Source organism: Hevea brasiliensis, unplaced genomic scaffold (genome assembly GCF_030052815.1).
Source record: "Hevea brasiliensis isolate MT/VB/25A 57/8 unplaced genomic scaffold, ASM3005281v1 Scaf187, whole genome shotgun sequence".
Classification (NCBI taxonomy): Eukaryota; Viridiplantae; Streptophyta; class Magnoliopsida; order Malpighiales; family Euphorbiaceae; genus Hevea; species Hevea brasiliensis.
The window spans coordinates 84,045-109,534 of NW_026614681.1; the positions used below are offsets into that span (position 1 = coordinate 84,045).

Consider the following 25,490-nt stretch of genomic DNA (forward strand, 5'->3'; position numbering starts at 1 on the left):
CTGCCCAAACAAGTTCTAAAAATTATAAAACTTAGCCCATGTCCTTAGCAATATTACTAAGCTATTGCAAAAAGAATCGTAATTTTCTAAGCTACCACGAATATTTTATGGATTTTTAATCCTATTTAAGCACTAGAAAATTACGTAAAAACTAGGTTCGGGTTTACCTTTGCCGATTCCGACTTCGGGGACGCGCTCGGGACGTCTGACAATGGGGGGCTAGCCAAAACCTCGGCCCAATTCGGAGACTTTTCCGGTCACGGGTCTGTCTGGCCCGAAATTTGCAAACGGTCAATCGCCGAATTTCCGCGAATCGAGGATACCTACACGAAGCCCATAACACGGGGTTAGCACATAAATTTTTCAGAATTTTCTAAGCTCATTTAATGCTCGAAATTACAACTGCGAAGTTCCGTGGGACCCACCAAAAAACGGTGTCGGAAAATTCGAAATTTATGTCGTTGCGAAGCTCTCGACGAATGGAGCGTGCTGGTGGCCTCGGTTTCCTCGTGGGATTCACGGTTTTTGAGAAATCTAGCCCAAAAGTCGAAATGGGCTAAAATCTTCCCGAGCAAAAATCGGACAAACCGCTCAATGGATTTCGGCGTTCTTGGTGTCTATGGAAAGCTCTCGCCGAGTAGATGATTTTAGACACAAGACCCGGTCCAATCGGGTGCCGGATCGGCGGATTTGGAGAAATCGAGCGGCAGCGGGGAGGAGGAGAGAGAAAAGAAAGAGAAAGAGAGGGACGACGCGCGGGAGAAGAAAAAGGAAAGGGAGCCGGGTCGATTCGTCCGGTCCGATCCGGTCCGGTTCGATTCGGCCGATTCGATTAAATACAAAATTTTGAATTTTTACTCGCCTGGACCAAAGCGAGGTCCAAAAATTTCGAAATAATACCGTAAAACTCAGAAAACTACGTAGACTCCAAATATATTTTTAGTTTTGCCATGTGGTCTTTAAATTAATTTTTAAAAATCATCAAAGTTTATATTTTCGGAAAATCGAACCCGATTTTTAAAATCCGAAAAATCTCAAAAAAATTCCTAAAATTTAAATAAAATTAAAATATCAAAAATACTCATAAATAATAAAATTTGGGGTGTTACATTTATGTTCAATATACCAAATATATAACAGCCCCTAAAAGAAAATGTCTTGCCTTCGCCACTGATTTTGATCATAATGTTACAATAATTAATAGTTTTATATATATTTATGCGAGAAGTTATACTCTCCTCGGTATTAATTTGAAGTTGTTATATTTTAAATATTTAAAATAATAAAAGCGAGTAAAATATAAAAAAGAAAAAAAATACTACTTAGAAATATTAATAATATAATTATTATGAAATAATTAAAAATATATAATTAAATTTATATTTATATTGTAATCTATAATATATTTAAAACATATATAATGTAATCTTTAATTTAAAAAATACTTATTATTAATATATTAAATTTTAAATTTTATCAAATTTTAGGGACTAACTTATTTGATTTTGAAAACACATGAATTAAGTTATAGATTTTACCAAATCTCATGGATTAAATTGTACTTTATTTAAAAATTAAATCAAAGATTTATATAACGAATGTAATAACATGTTGCACACATTGTTAAAAAAATAATAATATATATAAATGGGTGAAAGAGGGAGCACCATTGAAATTTTCAAAATTACCCTTAATCTTTTATATTATTTATAATTTATATTTATATTTTTAAAATTTTATTAATTTTAATTTTTAAATATATTTAAAACTGTTATTTAGACCTACTTAACTTCTTCTTAATTAAATTTTTTCTTGTAATTTAAAATAAAAATTTTGTAAAAAAATATCATAAATCAGAAATTCTTATTTAAAAAAAAAAATCATGCTTTTCATTGTTTAGGATTAGGGGAGAGCAGTTTTCGGTTTAAACCGAAAAATTGAATCGAACCGATTCAATTCGGTTCAATAGGTTAGATTTTAAAATTCAATCGATTCGGTTTGATTTATAATTTTGATAATTTTGGTTAATCTGTTCGGTTCGGTTATTTTCATAAAAAATAAAAAAACCAAACTGAACGGAAATTATTAATATATATATATAGAAAATCAAAGAAAATAGAACTAAATAGAATCGAACCGAATCAAAATCAAAGAAAACCAAACCGAACCTTAAGATTTTTGAGTTTTGATTTCTTAATTTTTTTTTTGTTTTTATGTTTTATTATTTAGATTTAATGTTAAAAATATGAAATTTTATAAATTTCGGTTTGATCGGTTTAAAATCGAACCGAACCGATATTTATCGGTTCGATTTTCTTTTATTAATCGATTTGATTTAGTTTTTAAAATTTTTTATTTTTGGTTTTATTGATTCGGTTTCAAATCGAACCACTGCTTGCACACTACTATTATTTAGGATAATAATAATAATAATAATAATAATAATAATAATAATAATAATAAGATCACAAATGAGAGGAGAGAGATGGGAGAGTAGCTGTAACGTGAGAGGGGAAATAATAAATTAGGATTATTATTTGAATCACATTCTTAGCTTAAATAAAAAGTTATAGAGAAAAATAATTGTTAAATGTCTTTTTTTTTTAGAAAATTCAATTTATATGTTTATATTATTTACAATAATTATATATTTTTATTATTTAAATTAATTTTAGAATTTATATTAATTTAAAATTTTCAGATATTATGGAATTGGTACAATTTAGTTGTACTCTCAAATATTTAATGCATTTTTAAAAAAACCACCGAGTGATTTACGCATTTGAGAAACAGTGATGAACCAGAAATTTTGTTTAGGGGAGCCGATTTTATATAATTATGTTAAAATAAATAAATATATATATATTTTTTTTCTCTTATAAAAATTAAAATTATAATCTTTTCAAAAAATTGATAAAATTTTCTGTTTTTTATATTGATAAATTTGTTAGCAACTTAAAAAATTCTGAGCATTAATTATTTCTTTCAATTACCTCAACTTTGATATTAGAAAAAAAAATTAAGAAATTATAGAGAATTTTGTATAAAACTAAATATTTATATCTCTAAATTTTTTACTAACTCATTAAATTTTATTATTCAAGAAAATTTACCTTAATTGAATGTTATAATGATTAAACGAGAGAAATAGAAAGGATGTACCAAAATTGATCTTTCATTATTAATTTATCAAAAATCTAAGCATTAAATTGAAATTTCTAACTTTGTTATTCTAGAACATATTTGGTACAGATCTAAAAATTCGCGACATTAGAAATCCTCATTAATTTTTAGTATAGATTTTCTTAAAAAAAAAAATAGCTAAAACTCTAGACGCGTCATATTTTCTTTTATTGGAGAAATTATTAAATTTATTAATAAATATATAAAATTTAATTTTTTATTGCATTTTAATCCTTTACTTGTGTTAAATAACTTTTATTGTCTATTTTTTAGATGAAATAACATTTTAGTCTCTTATTTTTTATTTTCTTAGAAATTAAAAATTAATTTTACCTAAAAATTCAAGGACTAAAATGTTATTTGAAGCAAATTTATAAAGATTAATTATATAATATTTTAATTGTATAAGTTGATTGTTATAAAATTAAAAAAAATTGATAACTGCATTTCTTGAAAAAAAAATATAAATATTAATTTTATTAAAAGTAAAAAAGTTTAAGGTAATTTAACTTTTATTTTTATTCAAAGAATTATTACACCCCTAATATTTTTCAAAATCTCAAGAGACCCAAAGCCCCCCTTGACCCCTTAATGCCTCCCTCAGTGTTGGGAAATGTGAAGATTATTAGCATGCAGAGCGCATCCAATCAATTTAAAGTTGCGTAATGCGAATTATATAAGTTGCTTGAAGATACAATTGCATACAATGCTCTTTTTGTAGCAATGAAGTGAAATAACAGAAGCCAAAAATTATTTATGCTGCAGCAATATAATCAACAATTAATAAAAACAATTTGTAATGAAAAAAAAGTACATTATTTATGTGGTTGAAGGGTAAGATGCGTCTCTTTGTGCTGGTGCTTAGATATCAAGTGCTTATATTAATCATCTACATGTTGAGATACTTAATTTTATTTTCAGGCAATGAATCATTGCATATTTGATAATATATTTTACTTATTTGAAGAAATAATTGATGGCATATAAATAATTTTTTAGTTTTCACCTAATAAATAATAACAATCTAATTAGAATACAAATAAGTGATTTTTAGGTTAAAACATATTAGAAATGTAGCTTAACTTTATGTAACTAGCTAATAACTAAGCAACCTGGCAATGTATTAACATTGTCATTACAATGCACAAGTTAATTCATTTATTACTATGCAAATTTCTTTTTCCTTTTTCTTTTCTTGTGGGTTCATAAGGCTAAGTGGGCTTGGGCGCTCTCTACACCTTCATGCGCCTCACGTCGCCTCAAGAAGGTTGCTCACCAGGAGATCGCCTCCCTCACCCTGCGCCTGCAGCGCAGCCTTGGGACAACCTACTTCCAAGCGAGGGAAGAGCCCCGCTCGTGAGAGGTATGAGCAGGCTGCAATCCAATAGAGGAAAGGTTAGTAACCCTAGAAATGATGGTAGAGACGAGAATACACTCTCCAAAAGTTTTATATATATATAGAGAGAGAGAGAGAGAGTGAGAGAGAGAGAGAGAGAGAGAAGGCTACAGAAAATTGACGTCACCCTTCTTATATCAGTGGAAGGAAAAAGGAGAAAGAAAACATCGATTCACCTTACTCGTCCTAATTCCTTCCAATTTAGCCAACGAAATAACCATCACTTAAACCCCATATTCATTCATTTTAGGGCGATTCCTTGAAAGCTTTAACCTTTTATAGCATTGACATTTTTGGAAGCCTGAATTAGTCTTTTAAGTTCTACATTATTCTTTGTGAACAAATCTCCCCCCGACATCCACTTAACCTACACATATATATGCACACCAGTGGAAAGCAATTAAGCCCTTCCTGTTATACGCCATACAAAGTGGTGTCCTTGGTGACAATATCATATTAACAAATTGAAGTTTTTTTACCATGATAAGAATTAAGGTATAGTGATTAATGGGGAATTTACCTCTAGAAATGCAGCTAAGCATTGTTATAGCAAAGAAAATAAGGAACTACCAAAGTCTACAATTATTTAAGAAAGGTTACAAATTTGGTGCATGGAGCTGCAATTGCAACAATAACTTTCATATAACCATTCCCACTATGGACTACAGTTGAAATTAGCAGTTTCTATCTATCTATCTACCGAAAGAAGAAAGCAACTCCTTGTCAGGATACTAAATCACCAGATATACGCCCTGCAATGATTAAAACAACAAACATTACCGTGTAATGAACAGCTAAAACAAATAGGCCTAATAATAAATTGAAAAAAAAATCAAAAAAAGGACAATTTTCCCATGTTTTTGCAATTACATCTCATCCTTTCAATTTTAGCAATTTTGCCCCAATTTCAAAGGTTAGTCGTAAGTTTGTCCAAGTGGTCAAAATTGAAGTTAGAGGTGCTTATACGGCAGCTGACTAGAAAGATAATTATTATTATTATTAGATTGGGGGGCTCAGATAACTCTAATTAAAATATTATTTTTAAAACTTTTGGGGTACATATATGTGGATCCCACAATGAAAAAGAAGTAATTTGTCCTAGCAACTGTATTAGCACCCTAACTTCAATTTTTTACCATTAGACTGCAACCAACCTTTGAAGTTGGGACAAATTCGCAAAAAATAAAAGGATAGAACATAATTGCAAAAACACGAAAAAGATTTGGCTTTTTTTTACCATTAAGCCAAACAAATAATATAATATCCATAAGATATAACATAACAACAAGGTGATTTAAGGCTTCCCCCTCTTCAATCACAATTACTACCAAAGGCTGCATCCATCACAACACAAACACAATTCCTCGCCTAGCAAGCATTTTCTAATTTGGATTGTTCTTATTACAGGAGAGAGCTTTCCACTGAATTAATACTGATTATTTTCTCATTTGACATTTTGAGATGACAAAATTGTAACTGAACCATGTCATTTCATCCAATTCTGAACTAGAAAATACAAATAAAGAGAAGGTGGTTTGAGATCGCTGTTGAGAGAGAGAGAGAGAGAGAGAGAGAGAGAGAAGGGCAGCTTGCTGATACAGTTAGGCACCTTGGCATAATTGGGAAGTAGTTTCTGCAGTTTTTCTTTGTCACACAGCAGCTTAATTTCACCTAGACCTGTTACATTATTATGTATTATCGTGTGTTAAAAGAGCATCAGTGACGTCTGATGATTGATGGTCTTAAGGAAGTTGTCATCACACCAATTGAGGTATAAAGTCTTTGGATGTCAACTGAAATTACAGCTAGTGTATATATATATATATATATATATATATATATATATATATATATATATTCGATTTCTTTGTTTAGTACCTTTGTTGTTGCATAAAAGGTATCCACTAATATTGGGCATGTTACACAAGGCAAAATGATCATTCATGGTTTAATTCTAGAATAATAGAGGATTTGATTTTCAACACATGTAAAACTATAACTCAACCATAATAAGATAGATATTTAGTCTATACTTAACTCAACTCAACTCAACTAAGCCTTTATCCCAAAAATTTATTAGGGTCGACTATATGAATTCTCTTTTTCCACTTTAAACGATTTTGGGCTAAATCCTTAGGAATATGTAATGCTTTTAGGTCATGTTGTACTACTCTCCTCCAAGTCAGTTTAGGTATACCCCTTCTTTTCTTTCTATCATCTAACCCAATGCGCTCTACTTATCTAACTGGAACCTCCGTATGTCTACGCTTCACATGACCAAACTACCTTAATCTCCCCTCTCTCAACTTATCCTCAATTGGCACCACTCCTACCTTTTCTCTAATACTCTCATTACGGACTTTATCTAGTCTAGTGTGACCACTCATCCACCTTAACATTCTCATCTCCGCAACTCTTTATCTTAGACACATACAACCCCTTCATTGCCCAACACTCACTACCATATAACATGGCTGGTCATATGGCTGTACAGTAAAATTTTCCTTTCAACTTACTAGGAATCTTACGATCACATAAAACTCTCGTGGCACGTCTCCACTTCAACCATCTGGCTTTAATCCTATGACTAACATCTTCCTCACATCCCCCGTCTACTTGAAAGATTGAGCCGAAATATTTAAAGTGATTACTTTGTGGCAATACCACTCCATCCAAACTAACTCCTTTTCTATCACCAGTTCGGCCTTCGCTCAATGCATATATTCTTTCTTCGTTCTACTTAACTTAAAGTCCTTTGACTTTAAAGTACTTCTCCAAAGCTCTAGCTTTCTATTGACTCCTTCCCACATCTCATCTATCAGAACTATATCATCCGCAAACATCATGCATCAAGGGATACTCTCTTGTATATGTTTCGTCAATTCATCTAGAACTAACGTAAAAAGGTAAGGGCTTCCAGCTGAACCTTGGTGTAATCCAACTAAGATAGGAAAATCTCTTGTATCCCCTCCCACTGTGCGCATAATAGTAGTCACTCCTTCAGACATATCTTTCAACACTTGTATGTATCTAATAGACACCTTCTTTTGTTCTAACACTCTCCATAAAACATCTCTTGGAACACTATCATAAGAATTCTCCAAATCGATAAAAATCATACGTAGATCTTTCTTCATATCTCTATATTTCTCCATTAAGCTTCTAATGAGAAATATCACTTCCATAGTTGAACGACCGGCCATGAAGCCAAATTGAATGGGAGAGAGATAAGTGTCATGACGTAGTCGATATTCCACAACTCTCTCCCACAACTTCATAGTATGACTCATAGAGTTTAATTCCCCTATAGCTTGAACAACTCTGTATGTCTCCCTTATTTTTAAAAATAAGTATTAAAATACTCTTCCGTCAATCATCAGGCATTTTCTTTGAGTTTAGAACCTTATTAAATAATTTAGTTAACCATACTACTCCCATATCTCCCAAACACTTCCACACTTCAATTGATATTCCATCGGGTCCACAGGCTTTATCCACTTTCATTCTCTTAAGTGCATATATATATACACATATAACTAGTCTCTAAAATAAGTTGCACCTAAAAGTGACAAGTGGCACTCTATTATATCTTTTTTTTTCCATTTGTCAAATTTACCCCTCTTATTATTATCACTATTTAATGTCAATTTTTAGTTTTTATATCTTAACATAAAAATTTAAATAAAGTAATATATAACTACATTCATAAATTATAATTGCAAAAAAGTATGTTATGTATACATTAAATTAAATAAAAATCATTAATAATAATTATTATGTATATTATAATAATAATAAATAAATATGTACACTTTTAATAAAAATAATTCTACTAAATTTTAATAGCAAAAATTGAAAGCCTATATAAATTTAAAATCATTATAAATCTCCATTATCAGATCTTGAAAGTTATAGTAAAAAAGAGTATGTGGAGATAATGAACAAGAGTATCCATAAATATTTACGATATATGTTCTTAAAATTTAAATTATTTTTAATATTTTTTTCTAAATTTAGATACCATAATTTTATTATTTATTCCATTAATAATTAAAAATACACATGGTAAATGTTTAGTAACAAATAAACACATTAAATATTTCTCCCACCCAATGCCACATTAAACAGCCAAAGACACCCGATAATTTTTCAATATATCAACAAAGAACAAGTATGTGAATTTTCTGTAAGGTTTGACTAAAACAAAACAATCCACAGTAACTATAACTAATTAGATTACCCAAAGTACCTATAACATAAGCCACATCAAATATTTTCTTAACATCACTTGGCCAAATAATGTTATATTTTACCAAGCACCCTCATGTATGTTCCAACATAAAAAGGTCTTACCAAGGCACCTAACGTCCCTTTCATAAAGTAGAGAATAGAGAACTTGTATTACAAGCCAATGCAATCAAACCTTTATGATTTCATATCAATCAATCTTTCAAGAATGTAAAGCCTATTTCCTTGTCCAAGAACTAGGCTAACTTTACAGCAAGGGAACTCTCTTTTTTTTTTTTTTTTTTTTTTTGGGGGGTGGGGGGGGGGGGGGGGGGGGGGTTTAGAGAGATAGAGAGGATTCGTTGTCATTTTTTTTTTTTTTAATTTTTAAACAGTTGGCTAAAATTGAAACTATTTCCCAAATCAGGCTAAATTGTCTAAATTAAAAGGTTTGATCAAACTTGATAAAATGCACAGGGTTTTTCTTTTTCTTTTTCGTTTTTTTTTTTTTTGTTAAAGCTAAGAGTGAGAATGGACAATGGCCCATGCCTGGACTTTTAAAGGCTCCTGGTTTATTTATCCAGTCAATGTTGTGGTTATACTACTTTTAAAAGAATTACGAGATCACAAGAAATTGATTCCAAACCAATTAAATGACTTGTCGACTATTAAAAGTAGTATTTTTAAAATTAAAAATGGAACCTTCTTAGCTGAAGGATAATGCAGGACACATTTCTACAGTGAAATTCCATGTAAAATGAGATAATAAGAAACACCAAACTACCTAATAAAATAATGCAATTTTATGTTAAGGACCATCTGAACACTCAATAACAAAAGTCTTAATCACCATGGGTTAGGCTTTAAAATTCTTACCATGCATGCATTTAATGAAGTAATCCAACTCACTGAAGCAAATTGTTCCTCGAACCAAAGGTGATGGCTGCTGGTAGACAAAGAATGAAAAGTGACGATGATCAGGGTCATTCCTTGGCTTTGCCATCTCAACCACTCTAATATGTCCTTCTCTGTCATAACATGAAAGCGCGTTCACACCAGCTACTGTTAATCCTCGATCCCAAGCAGAATTTAAGACCTGTAGGAACAGATATGGTTCAATAAATGCCTACTTTTACATGGTGAAAGTAATATGTGCATCATCAAATTTAAATGAGAAACCCCTGGGTTCACTCCACTCAGCATGAGCCAAAAGTTACAACATCCAAGAAACCATATAGCCCAAGGAACTAGGGGGTTATTGAGGAACAATAAAAGGGTTATCACCTGCCAACTCAAGCCCTCAGGATCAGCAAGTGCTTCATCATTCTCATTACCAGAAGTATGCAATCCTGAGCATATAAATTTCATTGTGACTGAGTGTTTCTTCAACACCTCAAAAACAGGAGAGTAGCCATCATGGTTTGTGGGGTTATAGTATCCTGCTGTTATCTCTGCCGCGTGGCTAGTGGTGTTATACCACCAATAAACTGCTGGAATCTGCATATTCAAATCTTTTATTTACATAAAGATTCTTTATCCATGAGAAAAAAGCACCACCACCATCAATCATGTCATCCGCTTGATTATAGTTCTATGAAAACAACATAATTATTTCCAAAATCCACCTTTTATAACTAATCAGTTAAACAATATGTAAAATGAATGCAAGTAACTATGAAAAGCTTTAAGTTGACTATGGCTGGCCAGAGGGCTCTACTGAAGTATCAATCCTTGAGTATATGTGAAATTGAATGAATTCCAAATAGACACAAAAAGCCATCGAAACCAACTCATCACTAATAACATTACCACTATAATTACACTATTGCTATTAACACTACCATCACTAAAACCAAATGTATTTACAACACATTTGCAAAAGCAATAATAACAAATTACAAAAAGCCTAATATGCTCCTAAGAATTTATTTTTGCCTTGCTACAAAGTGAAATTAAGAAGCAAGAATTTTGAGAGATTTAGATTGAAGAAGGCTAAACGACATGGAAAATGGTGCCTGGAGATGTGGAAATTTCAGGGGAAAAAACTGGAAAAAGCATCCAAAATAAGAGCCCCTACTACATTCCCATTATATATCATAACAATAACAGAGCATTAAAAATCCATTAAATAATAGCAGTTACATAACTACTGTTAATTGAAACCATGATTTAGATGGTCAGGAAACATGTATCATAGACCAAATGCATCAATATGCAGGGTTGTTTACATTAAAATTGTAAGAAATTAAGGGGGAAAAAAAAAGAAAAAGAAAAAAGACTAGACCTAGGACAACAGAGGAGCAGTTAGGAAGGATTTAACAACTCTACATCTTTCTGAAAGTTCTAATCTAAACTGAGTGAAATGAAGAATGCGATTCATATAGCAAGAACCAAACTAGTTCGGAACTAAAAAATTGCTAATTTGAGTGGAGCTGAATTTACTAAAATGGAAAAGGATCATAAGATCTCTATAAATTGCTTTAGCAAATTTTGGATGTCTTCTATTAAAACATATCAGTTAATTCTTTTTCATTTTATTGTCATTTTTATAAGGAAAGAAAAAGATGGTAAGAAATTGTGGGGACCTGCCAATGTGAGAGGTACAATCGCCTAAACCCTTCACTTAAGTACCCATGTCTAATAAATTCACATGAAGCCAAAAACTCCAAAATAGGACAATCTTCCAAGGATGAATAACTCCAATGCATATACGCAGACCCAAACTGAACATCGATAAATCAATTGACACAAACTTGGTCAACGAATTTTATGACCTAATCAAGCTATTATGACTCTCCAATTTGTGGTTCATTTCACCCAAATCAATGAATCTGAACTGTAACCTGCTTTTATCCACACTCTCGGAAAGGAAAACATGAAGTTCGTAATGGCACAATCATTTCCCCTTATATTTGTTGTACTTTTCCCTAGGTTTTGCACAAAAAAAAAAAAAGTAAAACAGTATTCCATAGCTTCTCGTTTGTACTTGGAATTGAAGGAATGTGTCAATAAATGGAATGCAGCCAAGTTCTCGTTTGCAATTGATGATTGTAACTCATTCTGACTACCAAAAACCATTTCAGGAAAGCATAGAAGTCTGTAATTCCTCCCCAACACCCACCCCACCAAAATAATAATAATAATAATAATAATCAAATTCAGGAAGGTTCCAAAGCTTCAATGTGGATGCAAGGTTAGGAAGTGTGGCAGAGATGAAGTTGGTTTTCATGTACGTGGAGGTGTAAATGGTGCTAAAGTAATGTTACCCTATAAGATTAGTGGCGGAACAACATCAGTGCCATTGAAAGTGAAAGTGGAGGTGTTATGGTGGTGGTGGTGACAGTTATGTTAGCAGATCCAGCGACTGGCAATGACACAGCAAGTGTAGAAAATTCTAAAGTGGCACAATGCCTTACTGTTACTGGTATAGATCATGGATTTCTTTCACAGAAAGTCTACTACTATAAGACATTACATCTAAATAACCAGTAGAAAATTAACAAATGAAACATGTCATCAATCCAGCTTTGAAATATTTTGACAGACATTAAACTACTTCCCATCATAGACAATTCCTACTTACATTAACAATTATCTTTGTATCCTCAAAGGCAAGGCTTGCAAGAGATAAAACATTATCGGCATGGTCTATCAATGTCTGGGCATACCAATTGAGGAAAAAGCGCCCAAAGTAACTATCATAATCACCTCGTTCACAGAAGAACCCAGTTTCATGCGGCCTAGAATTATACTGACCAGTATTATCAGGCCCCTTGCCCAAAATGAATGCCCACGCAATTTAGCTGCTTTATGTAGACTTTGTTGTAAATATTTATCATAGCACTGTAGAAAAGCAATCAATAATCAGAGTAAGTACATAAAAATAACCTGGAAATTGAATTACCCAAAGCAAAACTGGAGTCAATGTAACCATACAAACACACATTTTATAGTGACATATCATGGGACAATAACCATCAACTTCTGTTTAAGGTACTAATACTGCCACACAGGCTAAAGCATCCAATAATACACGGACATGGGAATTAAACAAGTGTATCAAAATCTGGAAAGTTGCAAAGTATGATCATAAAAAACTGTAAACCATATAGAAAGAGAATGGATTAAATGAAAACATTGCATACATAAATTCATTTTAAAATACCACACTGGCCACTGTAATGACCCATCCACATATAGCACAAATTAGGATATTAAAATTTTCAAACCATTGTAGGGGTGTCTAACATGAAAAATAAACCACTTATCACAAATTGTTCACTGCACGCACATTCTATTGATTTACATAAAATTGCAAGACCATATATTAAAAAAAATAATTCTTGATAAATAATTATTTTTTCAAAAAACGAACTAGTTATGTATCATAGGGATATACATAAGAATATGTACGCTATTAGAATCAGCCCATAGAGGATAGCACACCTAACACAATTAGGACATTGTTTGATGTGCCAGCAATTTGATGACCCTTCTCTTTGGATTCAGAACTAGGCAATTAAGGACCCATGGACTTGGGACTGGCTTGAATAAGAAGGTTCAGGCACACAGATAAATAAACGCAAATGAATTTAGGCAAGAGAAATAATTAAAAGAAAGCTGCAGTTGAAAAACAGGAGAAAGAACATGCAAATAATAACGAAAAAAATAAAAGAGCATCATACTAGGCCTTCTAGGAATCAATTGGTTTTCAGATATCACACCTAGGGGTGTTCAATTTAGGTTCTGGTTGGTTCTAAGCAATTTCAATACGGTTCCGGTTCTAGTTTCAGTTCTATTTTGATTTCAATTTTGGTTCTATTCAGTTCAAATTTCAATTTTTACAACTAAAACTAAAGCATTTTTGTGTTCATTTTAAATTAGTAAAAACAATCTTAAATTTCTAATATCAAAACAACAATAAAAATAATAAAACCAACATTAAAATAATAATATTAATATCAAAAATATATTATATATTCCTTAATAAGAATATTATATTATCTTCTACCTTTTTCTTAATTATATAGTCTTTAACTAAAAGATACATATATAATTAAGAACTAAAAGGTATACTATATGGCTAACATGTGATATGGTCATATAATTATGGATTATAAGATGATTTAATGCATTTGACAAAAATTATTTGAAAAAAAAAAGTTAGAAAAATAAAAGATTTTATTAAATTATATACATTTATAAATATTTATAATTCTATTGACATTATAAAATATATCTGATGCCCTAGTACAACAAAATGAATCAAATGCTTGAGATGAAAGTGTTATAAGTTAGCAGAAGAATAAGTGAAAATGGGAAAGAGGGCCTAAGATGAAGCGGACAGAAATAGTATCAAAGGATTTACAAGTTTTAGATATATGTAGACCTCATGTCTAATAAAACTAAATGGCCAAAAAGATCCATAAGAAAATAGGTTGTATAAAATATACCTACAAAACATAAGAAAAACATATGTACAAAATAGGTTTTGGTTCAATTTTTTATGAATCAAAACCGAACCAAAACAGTAAATCTAAGTTTAGTTCTTACAGTAAGAGTTCTTTTTTGGTTCCGGTATGGTACAATTTCTTCAGCTTGGTTTGGAACATCTAAAAACCGTGCACAGTCACACCTCGGTTCGGAACATCTAGAAACTGTGCACAGTCACACCTATTCAATAGATGCATCTTAGGTCCACAGTAATGGCATCCATCATATATAAAGCACTTAACACTGAGAAATTCACATTATTTTTCAAAAATTCATTTTTGAAACAAAATCCAGAATCCTTGTAAATAGTTTACTCCAAGTGTATAATTCAAGGACAAACAAGGAAAAGATAATAACTTGCAAGTTGGTAGAATCATTAGAGATAAAGCAATCTTAAGTATTAATTCTGCTACTGGTGCATGTGTGTGTGTTTGAGTGCGTGTGTGTGTGTGTGAAAATAAATTTTATAGTGAAAGAAAAATGGAATAAATTGTCAACGAAAAGGTGTCCTATGAAACTCAACAAACAAATACACAAAGCACATGCTAAAAAAGTAACAACATCCACTCGTGTTGAATAACAATCAAAATAACCCCTACAAGCTCCAAATGCATAAGCCAATTAGAACCGAAAAAACAACACCTTGTCCCACGACAAATTAAAGAGCAAAACAAAAAAAGAGCACAATTCCAAAGAACTTTGGCATCTTTCTTACCATCAAATCCTAGCCATTTTAAACCAAAAAAAGTCTCTAAAGATTCTGAACATGCCCTATGCTCCAAGATGTAGAAAGTAGATCCCAAATAATGAGGCCTTATTAGGCCGCCTTTTTTTCCTTTTGCAAAATATCATTAGTAATCAACTTTTGAAGAATTGTAGACCAAACAAAGCCTTTACTTTGAGCAGCAATTTTTAACTTTCCAAATTTTATTGGCTGAATGATAAAAATGATATGGAGAATGACAAGATGAGAATAGACAGATTACAAAAGAATTTTCTATAAGAGTCTGAAAACCACATCCTTCTATCTGCTCTAGGAAGCAACTAACAGAATCCAAGAAAACAAGATACAAAGATAATCCTGTCAGCTCCTTGTCAACAAGATTTCCATAGAAATGAAAAATTCCAAGAAAAGGTATTGCTTCCACGACAATAATCAGCAATGATTCCTCTAAAAAAATAGAGTTACACATTAGGCATGTGGTTGACAAAAATAATAAAAAAGTATTTTGCTTTTGCTCAATAAACAATAAAGAAGGTCCTGTTCCAGATCATTAGATGGTCACAAGGACCAATCACTACAAGTAAACTAGATTTCCAGACTTTTTATCTGCATAATATCAGTGAATAAATTAAACATGGGAATTGGGTTCAACTGAATGTGAAAATACAAGCATAAATCCATCAAGTGCTTTCAGTTCCGAAAGCATTATAACGTAGGACCTGAATGTCATGGCAACATCATGATGTACACTTCTCATCTAACACTGTTGCATCCTACAAACTTACCTGACAACACATAACATCAAATGACTCTGAACAAACCTAAAATAGTACAACAGAAAGGAAAGATATGCATCGGGTCAACTTAAACAGATACCTGAAACTCACCGATGCCAGGATATCTCCATCCCATCCTTTCAGGAAAAGAAGGATACTTTAGCTCCCCAGATGCTCCAAGTCCAATTTCAATAGCAGAAATGACACCCTCTGCAAACAAGTCATCAAACTCCATCCGAAAGCTTCTCATGAAGTCAAAATAAACCTGCGTATATTCGAGAATCATAATAAGTAACAGAAATGCAATAAACAATTGCTTGAATGATTTTTTTTTTTTTTTTTTTTTTGCAAAGGCTAACCAAGTATGACCAACTGAAAATTGACTTACTAATTACTATGCAAAGGGCTAAAATGCCTGAAAGAGAACCTTGAATCCTCTTTCCATACCCTCCTATTGGTTTGCTCTCTCATGTAACCTAAATCTCCACTATAATTTTAAAGAACTAGGCATCATCTATGTTATTTGGGCGGAGGGATATTTTGTCTGTAAATTTTATACTTTTTTCCACTGATTCTATGTGCCAAATTGCCCTGCTGATTTCCATGTATCCTCATTCAACACAGGTCACAGGTATGTAAGAGTAAATTGAAGAGTTTAAGCGATTAGAGATCAAGTCATCAGAAGAGAAAGGTGGATTCCAATACATTTCTTAGATTAGGATATTTTATATGGATGCAAGATACTTCTAGTCAAAACCAAGTCACAGCGAACAATTTGCAAAGCAAATCCTAAAGGGGTATCAATTGAGATTTGAGATAGAGAGAGTAGCAAAAAATGTGCAGGATGATAATACAATATAACTAGGTAAAACAATGCATAGGAGAAAGAACAAGTGTTAATTCATAAATGATTTTTAATACCTCAATGCCAGTTCGCCCTTTTAGAACTCGTTCTTTGTCAATACCCCAAGATAGGTATTCAGTGTTCCTCCTTCCTTCACGATCTGTGAAGAATATATCCTGGTTCTCTTTCCCAATCTCTAAAACCCATTGAGGGAGGGAGATCAAAACTTGATCAGCATCACTTCCTCCATACTCATGAAATGCCAATACAACCTTCAAAATTTAAGGAAAAGGTTCAAAATCCATTCTACAATTGTGACAAAGGTGTTTTTCCATATTATAATAATAATAATAATAATAATAATAATAATAATAATAATAATAATAATAATAATAACAATGGTATTACGTGTGTGTGTGTGTGTGTGTGTGTGTGTGTGTGTGTGTGTGTGTGTGTGTGTGCGCGCGCATGTGTGCGTGTACACACCAATATACACCCGGATAGAAGGGATAGAGGGGGGGAAAAAAAAAAGAATTAACAAGCAGTATATACATGTAAGATAAAATCAAAATACTATCAAAATAAAACTCAAGAACATGCAAGCATTAAATACGTATTGAAAGTTAAATTTTTGAGCTGTGGAACCAGCCACAGGTTAAAAGTAAGCAAGTAATTAAAACAAAATTTAAATTTGGGCCAAAGGACTAGCCACTGATAGAAAGTAAACAAGTCAAAGAAGATTTCTTGTGAATTAATACTTCAGAAAACAAAATACAAAGCTTTAAAGTTTTGGCTTAACAAAATGAATGCTATCCGAATTTTACAAAGGAGAAAAGAGGGTTTTAGATGTAGGAGAGGAAGATCAAGGGGATGCCTTTCTTTTGAGGGAGAGGTTCCTTTATATAGGCAAATGGAGCCTTGAATTATTGGAGCTTCAATTAACCTCGTGAAAGTGCTTTGAAGTGAAGTGATTGGTGAGCATTGTGAGGTCTACAGGCAGCTGCTAGCAGTGGTGGATCCATTGCAAGAAAAGAGGGGTCAATTGACCCCTCTTTTTTCATAGAGTACTCTCATGCATTTATATATTTATTTAAATTAACCCCTCATCAATTTAAGTATTGAACCCTCTTTTTTAAATGGAGAATGTATTTTTATTAATAGAAAATTAATTGACACTTATATATTGAGCAAATTATTGTGTGCTTATGGTATAAATTAATCTTTACCTACAAAAGGTATGGGCCTTATCTTCCTAAATTTAAAATTCAATTGCGTTTATATGAGTATTAAGTGTATTATTTTTTTTGTTCACCAAATATATTATATAATTTGCTTATATATTGAACCCGGAAAATTTTTTTCTAGATCCCCACTGGCTGCCAGCCATGTGGAGAGTTGCAGGGTAGACAAGTTAGTTTGCAAGTTGCTTTAACTGGGAGAATATGCTTTATACTGCAGCCATGTGAAGAGCAGCAATAAAGGACTTTGACCGGAGAGTTAATTACTTTACTTTTTATTTTTTACATGAGAAGATGCTGAAATAGTCATTTTCATTATCGTTTCCAAGTTTGACGGCCTTAGTGGAACTTGCTTTGCCAGATGAGGAAGAGGCTTCAGAGTAGTTCATCAAGAGTTGTTGCATGATGGTGAAATATTCTTCTAAACAATGACAGCTCCAGATCTCCTCCAAGATTTTATATATATATATATATATATATATATATATATATATATATATATATGGCTCATCTTAGACTTAAGACTCACCAGACTCCATCCCTAGCACCTCTACAGGAGAAAAGCAAGCGACATTAACGAAGCCCTTACCCTATGCGCTTAGGCATGCGCCTAGGCATGCGCCTTGTTCTAGGTGCAAGGCTCTAGAATGGCACACTTTTTTTATTTCAACTTTCAGCGAGCACTTCTATTAACAAAAAACACTACCATTAAACTCAAAATTTATCGATCTACTAGAATCTAATATTGATGCACTAGGAAGTTTTTAAAATTAGTATAGGTGACAACTACACCTAGGATCGCAAATCTCCCATATTTCCATTTTTCAATACTACCACTCTTTTATTATCTTTTAAAAAAAAAAAAGTTATATTTGCAACTATTTCAAGATCTATGCCAAAAGAAAAAGTAAAAACATCATCCACTTATTTGAGAACTAAATAATATTCCTTTAACTCTTAAAGATGAGAAAAATAATGAAAATATTGATTTTGAAGATGATTATCAAGAGGATGAAGGTGTAGAAGATGATTAATAAGAATATGATGATGCTCTTGATGAAGATTAAAGAGTAGTTATTTTATGATTGCTTGACTTTAGCTTTGAGACATTAAAAGACTATTCAGTTTTAATATGTTAGTACTTGAATGCTTATTAGTTATTATTAGTTTAGTTTTATGTTATTTGATGTTTGATGAAATAATAACATTTATTTGGCTTTTATGATTTTTTTTTTTTTCGCCTCACCTTGCTTGCGCCTTGCGGCTTGTGCCTTGTGCCTTGTGCCTAGACTCCAGAACCCTTTGGCACCTTAGTGCACCTTAAGCTTTTAATAACTATGTATGTAAGTATGTATGTGTCAAGGATGCATTTCCAACTCCTTATTCAAGAAAGGAACATTAAAACTTGATGCAAGAATAAACATATGACCAGAAAGCTTATCTAGATACTTTCTTCCCTTTTGTGATAAGTAAATAGATTCTTACACTATATTATGTTATAGACAAGACAATCCAATTGTTTGAAAACTTAGGTGATTTAAAAAAAAGCATATAAATGTTTTCAAGCATCATAGACCTACCAATATACTCCACATATGCAAACATTTTCATGTGTGTGTGTGTGTGTGTGTGTGTGTGTGTGTGTGTGTGTGTGAGAGAGAGAGAGAGAGAGAGAGATAAAGTGACCTTAGAGCTATGCATGTGTACATATTAGAAAACACTAATTTCAACCAAATGACCTGTACTCACAAAGGAAACCTTGTTTAGAGAACTAATACTAACAACTAATAACCTTTCATCACTAGAATTTCATAAATTTCGATTTCACATATAGAAATCCATGAGAGAGAGAGCGAGAGAGAGAGAGAGAGAGAGAGAGTCAACTATCACATATTGATTTGTCAATTTATTTGCGGATGACAGCAGAACATGTTGTCTATAAGATTGTTTTTAAAATGTTGGGATTCAACTCATTTAAGCTAGCCTCAAGTTCATTTGAAAAAAAATGCAAGTTCCAAACTTCCATAAGAAATAGCATAAAATAGGTAATTGCAAAATCTGAATAAGGAATTTATTGTCACATTAGTTTGTTACTCCTCTATGCAGAAGAGATTCATTTTGATGAAAACATCAATAAAAGCAAAACAAATAAACAGCAGATAATAAAAAGGTTGTCATTTATGGAATGCATTGCCATTACCTGCAATTTCAGCTTGAATTCACGAATGATGTTAAAAAGTTCCCTATAGCCAGACCACACATATTTCTGAGGGCTCCATGCTTCAACAATTCCCCACCAACATTCTACAACAACACCATCTATATCTAATGACTTCATGTGACTAAGCTCCTGTCTAATGCCTTGTGGATCAACCAATTGGCTGAAGTTGTTGATAAAACCAGTCTGCCATGGCGGTTGAAGAATTTTTAGCATTCAGAAAGAAGTTTTGGAATTTCCATATGAAAATAGAAAATTTTCCATATGAAAATAGAACCAAGACGCTATAAAATTGCAAGCATAGAAGAAAAACATAAAGAAACAATGGCAGGGGTAAAAATGCAGAAAAATATGTAAAGGGCCCAAAAGTATTTGAACCACAGTACAATAAAATGAAGCAGCAAGAAGCAGAAAGCAAATACTTACAGCAAGCAATGCATAAACTGGGACATATGAAGTACCAGCGAAATCGCCATCATGCTCACCAGAACGAACATCTTGTATAAGCTGCAACAATAGCCACCAATCAGACATGATTTTACTGATTAAAACACATATCAAGTTCAAAGGAAGCGTTTGGAAGTAAAGGCGACAAAAAGCTTATTATAAACCAAAACCACGGTAACCCCCTAGGATTGGCATATTGCCTCACTGTGCCTTGGTGCCACATTCAAGGAATTAACCCAGCATATCAAAGTGCCTATAGGACCCCGGTCACATATGCCTTAGCTGCTTGCTCAAAAAGTGCTAGAAAACTCATCTGTGGGGAGCAAATGAAAAAGAAAAATGGAATGGAGAAGGCAAAAGAAAGGTTCCTTAACAAGTTTTTTCTATCCAATGCCATATTTGCTCCCTTTGCTTTAAAATTTCACCACATCATTCGAACTTGAAATTCAATTGCAAGATAAAGTAAACCCAAGTGACAGTATTACTCAAAAGTGGAGCAAATCATATAAAAATTAGTAAAACAACTACCTGATCAGCATCCAAGCAATCAACTGAATTGATAGGGCTGGCACTAGCAAATTTCTCACTCCTCGTTTCTCGCTCCGTCATCACCACTGAATCAAGAGACGAGGGCGACAAGCTCTCATCAATTCTCAATACAGATGGCTGACAGTCCAATGCAGCTGATTTTACAGCACAATTTTTCAATGAAGCACTCGAAACTGGGCTTTCAACTGATCGCACAGCAAATGAAGCCTGACCCATTGCCAATCATCAGTACACAATTCTATACAATTTAAAAAAATTAAAGAAACTAACCATTTGAGAGGGAGGAGGAGATTGTCGATAAGTGGTGCCATCAGCCTCAACAGTCCAGCCAGCCTCGCGCGCTAGCGCGGCAAGCACATCGTTCATGTCCGCACGCGCCGGGAGGGGGAAATTACCGTATTGTCTTAACCCCGCCAGCATTCGGCTAGTGATGGCACGGCGGTGGCGTTCTCGAAGCTTCGTTCTCTCTTTCTCTTTCTCCCTCTCTCTCTTGCCCTTACCTGAAACATTGGCGGAGACAGTGTTTGCGGGGTCCGTTGATGTGGCTGCAGCTGCAGCTGCGGCAGCGGCAGCGGCGGCAGTGGCGGCGAAACCACGAGGACGACGGGGTTGCGATTGGGGTTGGGGTTGGACGGGATGGGGCTGAGAGTGAGAATAGGGATCGGATTGGGCGAGTGGGGTTTGTATTTGCGTTTGTGGATCAAGGAGAAGATCTTGGTTATTGGAGGTGGATGTGTTCATCTTCGCTATGGATTTTTACAGTATGCTACTCAGTACTGACTGCAAATTCATTCGTAGCGGGTCGAGTCTCTATTTCCTCTGTGTTCTTGTTTTATTTATTTATTTTTTCGTTTAGAAATTGATTTTTCTTTATTAAATAGCTAATAATCTGTCAATAGCCGGTGATGAAATATCACTCTAATTAAGCCAGTTTGGAATTATTGCTGCATTTTGCTATTGCTGTTTTGAAATTAAAAAAAAAAAAAATTTCGTCTTGATAAGGATGGAAGTATCAGTTTAAAGCCAAGTTTGTCCGGCCTTGTCAGATTTTAATATTATGTTCAGTATTGGATGTTCTACATATTTTAGAAAATTCTTCTTGAAAATGACGATTTGGAATTGTGAAATTATAATTTTTCAAATAATCAAATTGATGGCTTTTTTTTGAACATGGCTTAGAATTTTTTTTTTTACTCTTATATAATATATAAAATTCTAATCATATAATTTGAATATTATATATTTGTGTGGCATATTTAGTAATTAAAAAAATAAAATGTATCTTTAATTATTATTATAATAATATTATTTATAAATTAATATTTTATTTAAATAAATATTTTTAAACTTTTCATATATTTAAAACAATAATAAAGATATTTTTATAATTTTTATATTTATTTTATCACAACACACTATCTAATCAAATAAGAAAATTATTAAATTATCATGTGCCTTATCATCTTTTTAAACATATTAATAATAAAAATTATATTATACAATGTAATAAGATACAATATGATATATTAATAAAACATAGTGCATTCAATCAAAACAGAAGTAAGTGATTGTAAATGATGCACTTAATAAAAGAACAACAAAAGCTCTCTCTCAACATGAAAAAACAAGGGGTTCTTCCATATTGATACTCCTTGATTATAGTTCTCATGATTCTCAATCATGCACTCAATTGCATTGTTGTATCAATGGTAATGAAGTATGCAAACAACATCATAAAGATCTATGCTACTTCAATTTTATGAATCTTCTTACAACAACTGTCTTTGTTTCTTTTTTTATCAGAATAAAAAAATGGTTTTAATTGTTTTATAAATTGCAGATGCATGACATGAGAGAGTATCCAATTCCATGACAATCATTTTTCCACTTTTCTGGGAATCTAGTAATTTAAAGTTCATACAATAGAAGCATGGAGATCAATATGACATCATATAAACTAGAATCGTCATGGTAAAAGGAGGCCATATCATTGCTTAGATTATGCAACTGACCCTTTAAACTCTTAAAACCTTCTTTGCTTTGGACATGCAACTAAACCCTCAAACTTTTGAAGCTAGCTAATAAGCATCTCTCTTTATCAACCTGCTTACTTTGAAGCATCTCTCTTTATCAACCTCCCTACTTTGAAGAGAATCTAACCATGTGCACTTTTTTATCCTCAAAATTAATGGTGCAACCATATTTTGCCACTTAAAAGTAAGGCGAATAATTAAAATTTCGCTTTCATATGGCCTAGTGTGTAACACTCTCATATTAGACAGTTCCGTACATTTTATTGTTCCAATGACCAATGTCTGTTCAGACAATTAGGATGTCTAGAATCATATTTAAATTCTATAGAAAAATCATAAGTTAAATTAATAAAGATCAAATGAGGTTGAATGAAAATAAGAAAAATGAAGCACAAATAGGTTAAAGGAGCCTAAGTCCCATCGATGGGTGACAGACACGAGAAGTGACTGTGATTGATTACTACCCTAAATTGGTATGGAATTCTATAGAGACCTTAATAAATGATTAATATAGAAATTATTGGGAATTGAAAAATCAAAGAAACGAAAAGAGAATAGGTACAAATAAGGGAATTAAAACCGAAGGACTCATCAAGTATTATGAAAAAATATGTACTATAACCGATGAGCAGCATTTTGGTCAATGCACTTCAAGAGTTGACTTTTGACCTAAATGTCCAATTAAAATGAGTAAGACTAAAATCTTGGAATAGAATTAAATTAAGGGTTATGTATAGGAAAATTTAAATAAGACATATAGGTAATTAATGAATTTGTTAAAATTAAAATAATTATAATTATAATTTAAATCAATTAATTTTGGATAATTATATATATAAGAGAAAAAATTCATAAGAAAACCAAAAAAAAAAATCACTCATCTTCTTCCTTGGCCGACACCCACTCCTCTCTCTCTCTTCCTCTTCATTCTTCCTCCATTGTTAGTTAATTCAAGCTTTGAAAGCTTGATTTCCTCCCACAATTCTTAGAACCAAACCCTAGAAAATCTCAAATTGACACTTGATTAAAAGATTAGAAGTAAGAGACTCAAGAGAAATTGGAGGAATAGGAAGATTGGAAAAGCTCAATTAGAGGTAAGTGTCTTATAAGCTTTAATTAGTTACATATGAATTAAATTAAGTTTGAATGTGGGGAAATTACATGGGAAAGAATGAAATTTATGCATGATATAGGGGTATGGATTTTCGGCCAGCATGGGTGTGGTAGGGTTTTGATGTGTTTTGATTGAATTAACTATAAATTCTAGCTTAAGTGAAGTGGTATACATGATTGGTGTGTTGAGTTTGCATGGACTTGTATGGATTTGGAAGATGGAGAATTAGGGTTGTAACACCCTCCTAGTAGCAATTTCGTACATTCTACTGTTCCAGTGACCGGTGTCAGTCCGGACAACTAAAATATCTGGAAAAATATTTAAACTAAAATGAGGAACCATAATTAACTCAATATTAATAAGAAAAATTTAGGAAAAATTTTAGAAATAAAATACAACTAAGTTAAAAGAGCCGGTGCCCTAGTGATGGGTAACCCAGTGGGAAGTTGCATCTTCGCAGTTAAAAGCCCTAAACTTGGGAGAAAATTCATGAAATAATTTTTGAGACTCCAGAGAAGAGTCATTTAGGTTTCGATGGTATTAGAATGCCAAGAAAATACTTAGAAAAATTTTTAGATCGGTACAGACAATTTTGGTCTTTTAAGCCAAACGGAGGGCATTTTGGTCATTTTACCTTCAGAGGTAATTTTTGGCCGACTTATCCAGTTAAGTAAATAATTATTATGACATAAAATGTGAATAAATATTACTAAAAATTAAATTGCAAATGAGTAGAAAAGAAAAGAAGAGAAAATGAGTTAAATGTGAATTTTTACCTCATTGCTTGTGTCATTAAAACCCTCCCCACCAATCACAATTAAGCCAACTTATTAAAAAGGGATAATTGAGACAAAAATAAACAAAAGCAATCAGAATTCATCTCCTTCACCCAAACTAGCCGAAACACCTTCCATACCCAAACCACCATTGAAAGCTTATCAAAGCTTCATAACTCACCTCATCCTACCTTGAAACCCTTAGCTAGCTTCACAAAAAATTAACCTTGCAACTTGAACATTCTCTAGGCAGCTAAAAAAAGAAGAAAAAAAGGAAGTTTGGGTAGCTTAAAATTCTGCTCCAACAAGGTTAGTGTCCAACTCTTACTCCTTTTGCTTTAATTCATGTTTAATGGCATGAATTGTGTAGGAATTATAAGAAAATAAAACAAACATGTGTGTGTGTGCACCTTACAAATTTCGGCAGCTAGGGTTAGTTAGGGTTTGATGATTTTGCTTTATAGCAAAATAG

General features: G+C 32.5%; 1 pseudogene; it reads right to left on the reverse strand.

Annotated features, from left to right (window-relative positions):
• Positions 1–5,094: 5,094 nt before the first annotated feature.
• On the reverse strand, positions 5,095–22,029 carry LOC131176617 (beta-amylase 8-like; annotated as a pseudogene).
• Positions 22,030–25,490: the final 3,461 nt, after the last annotated feature.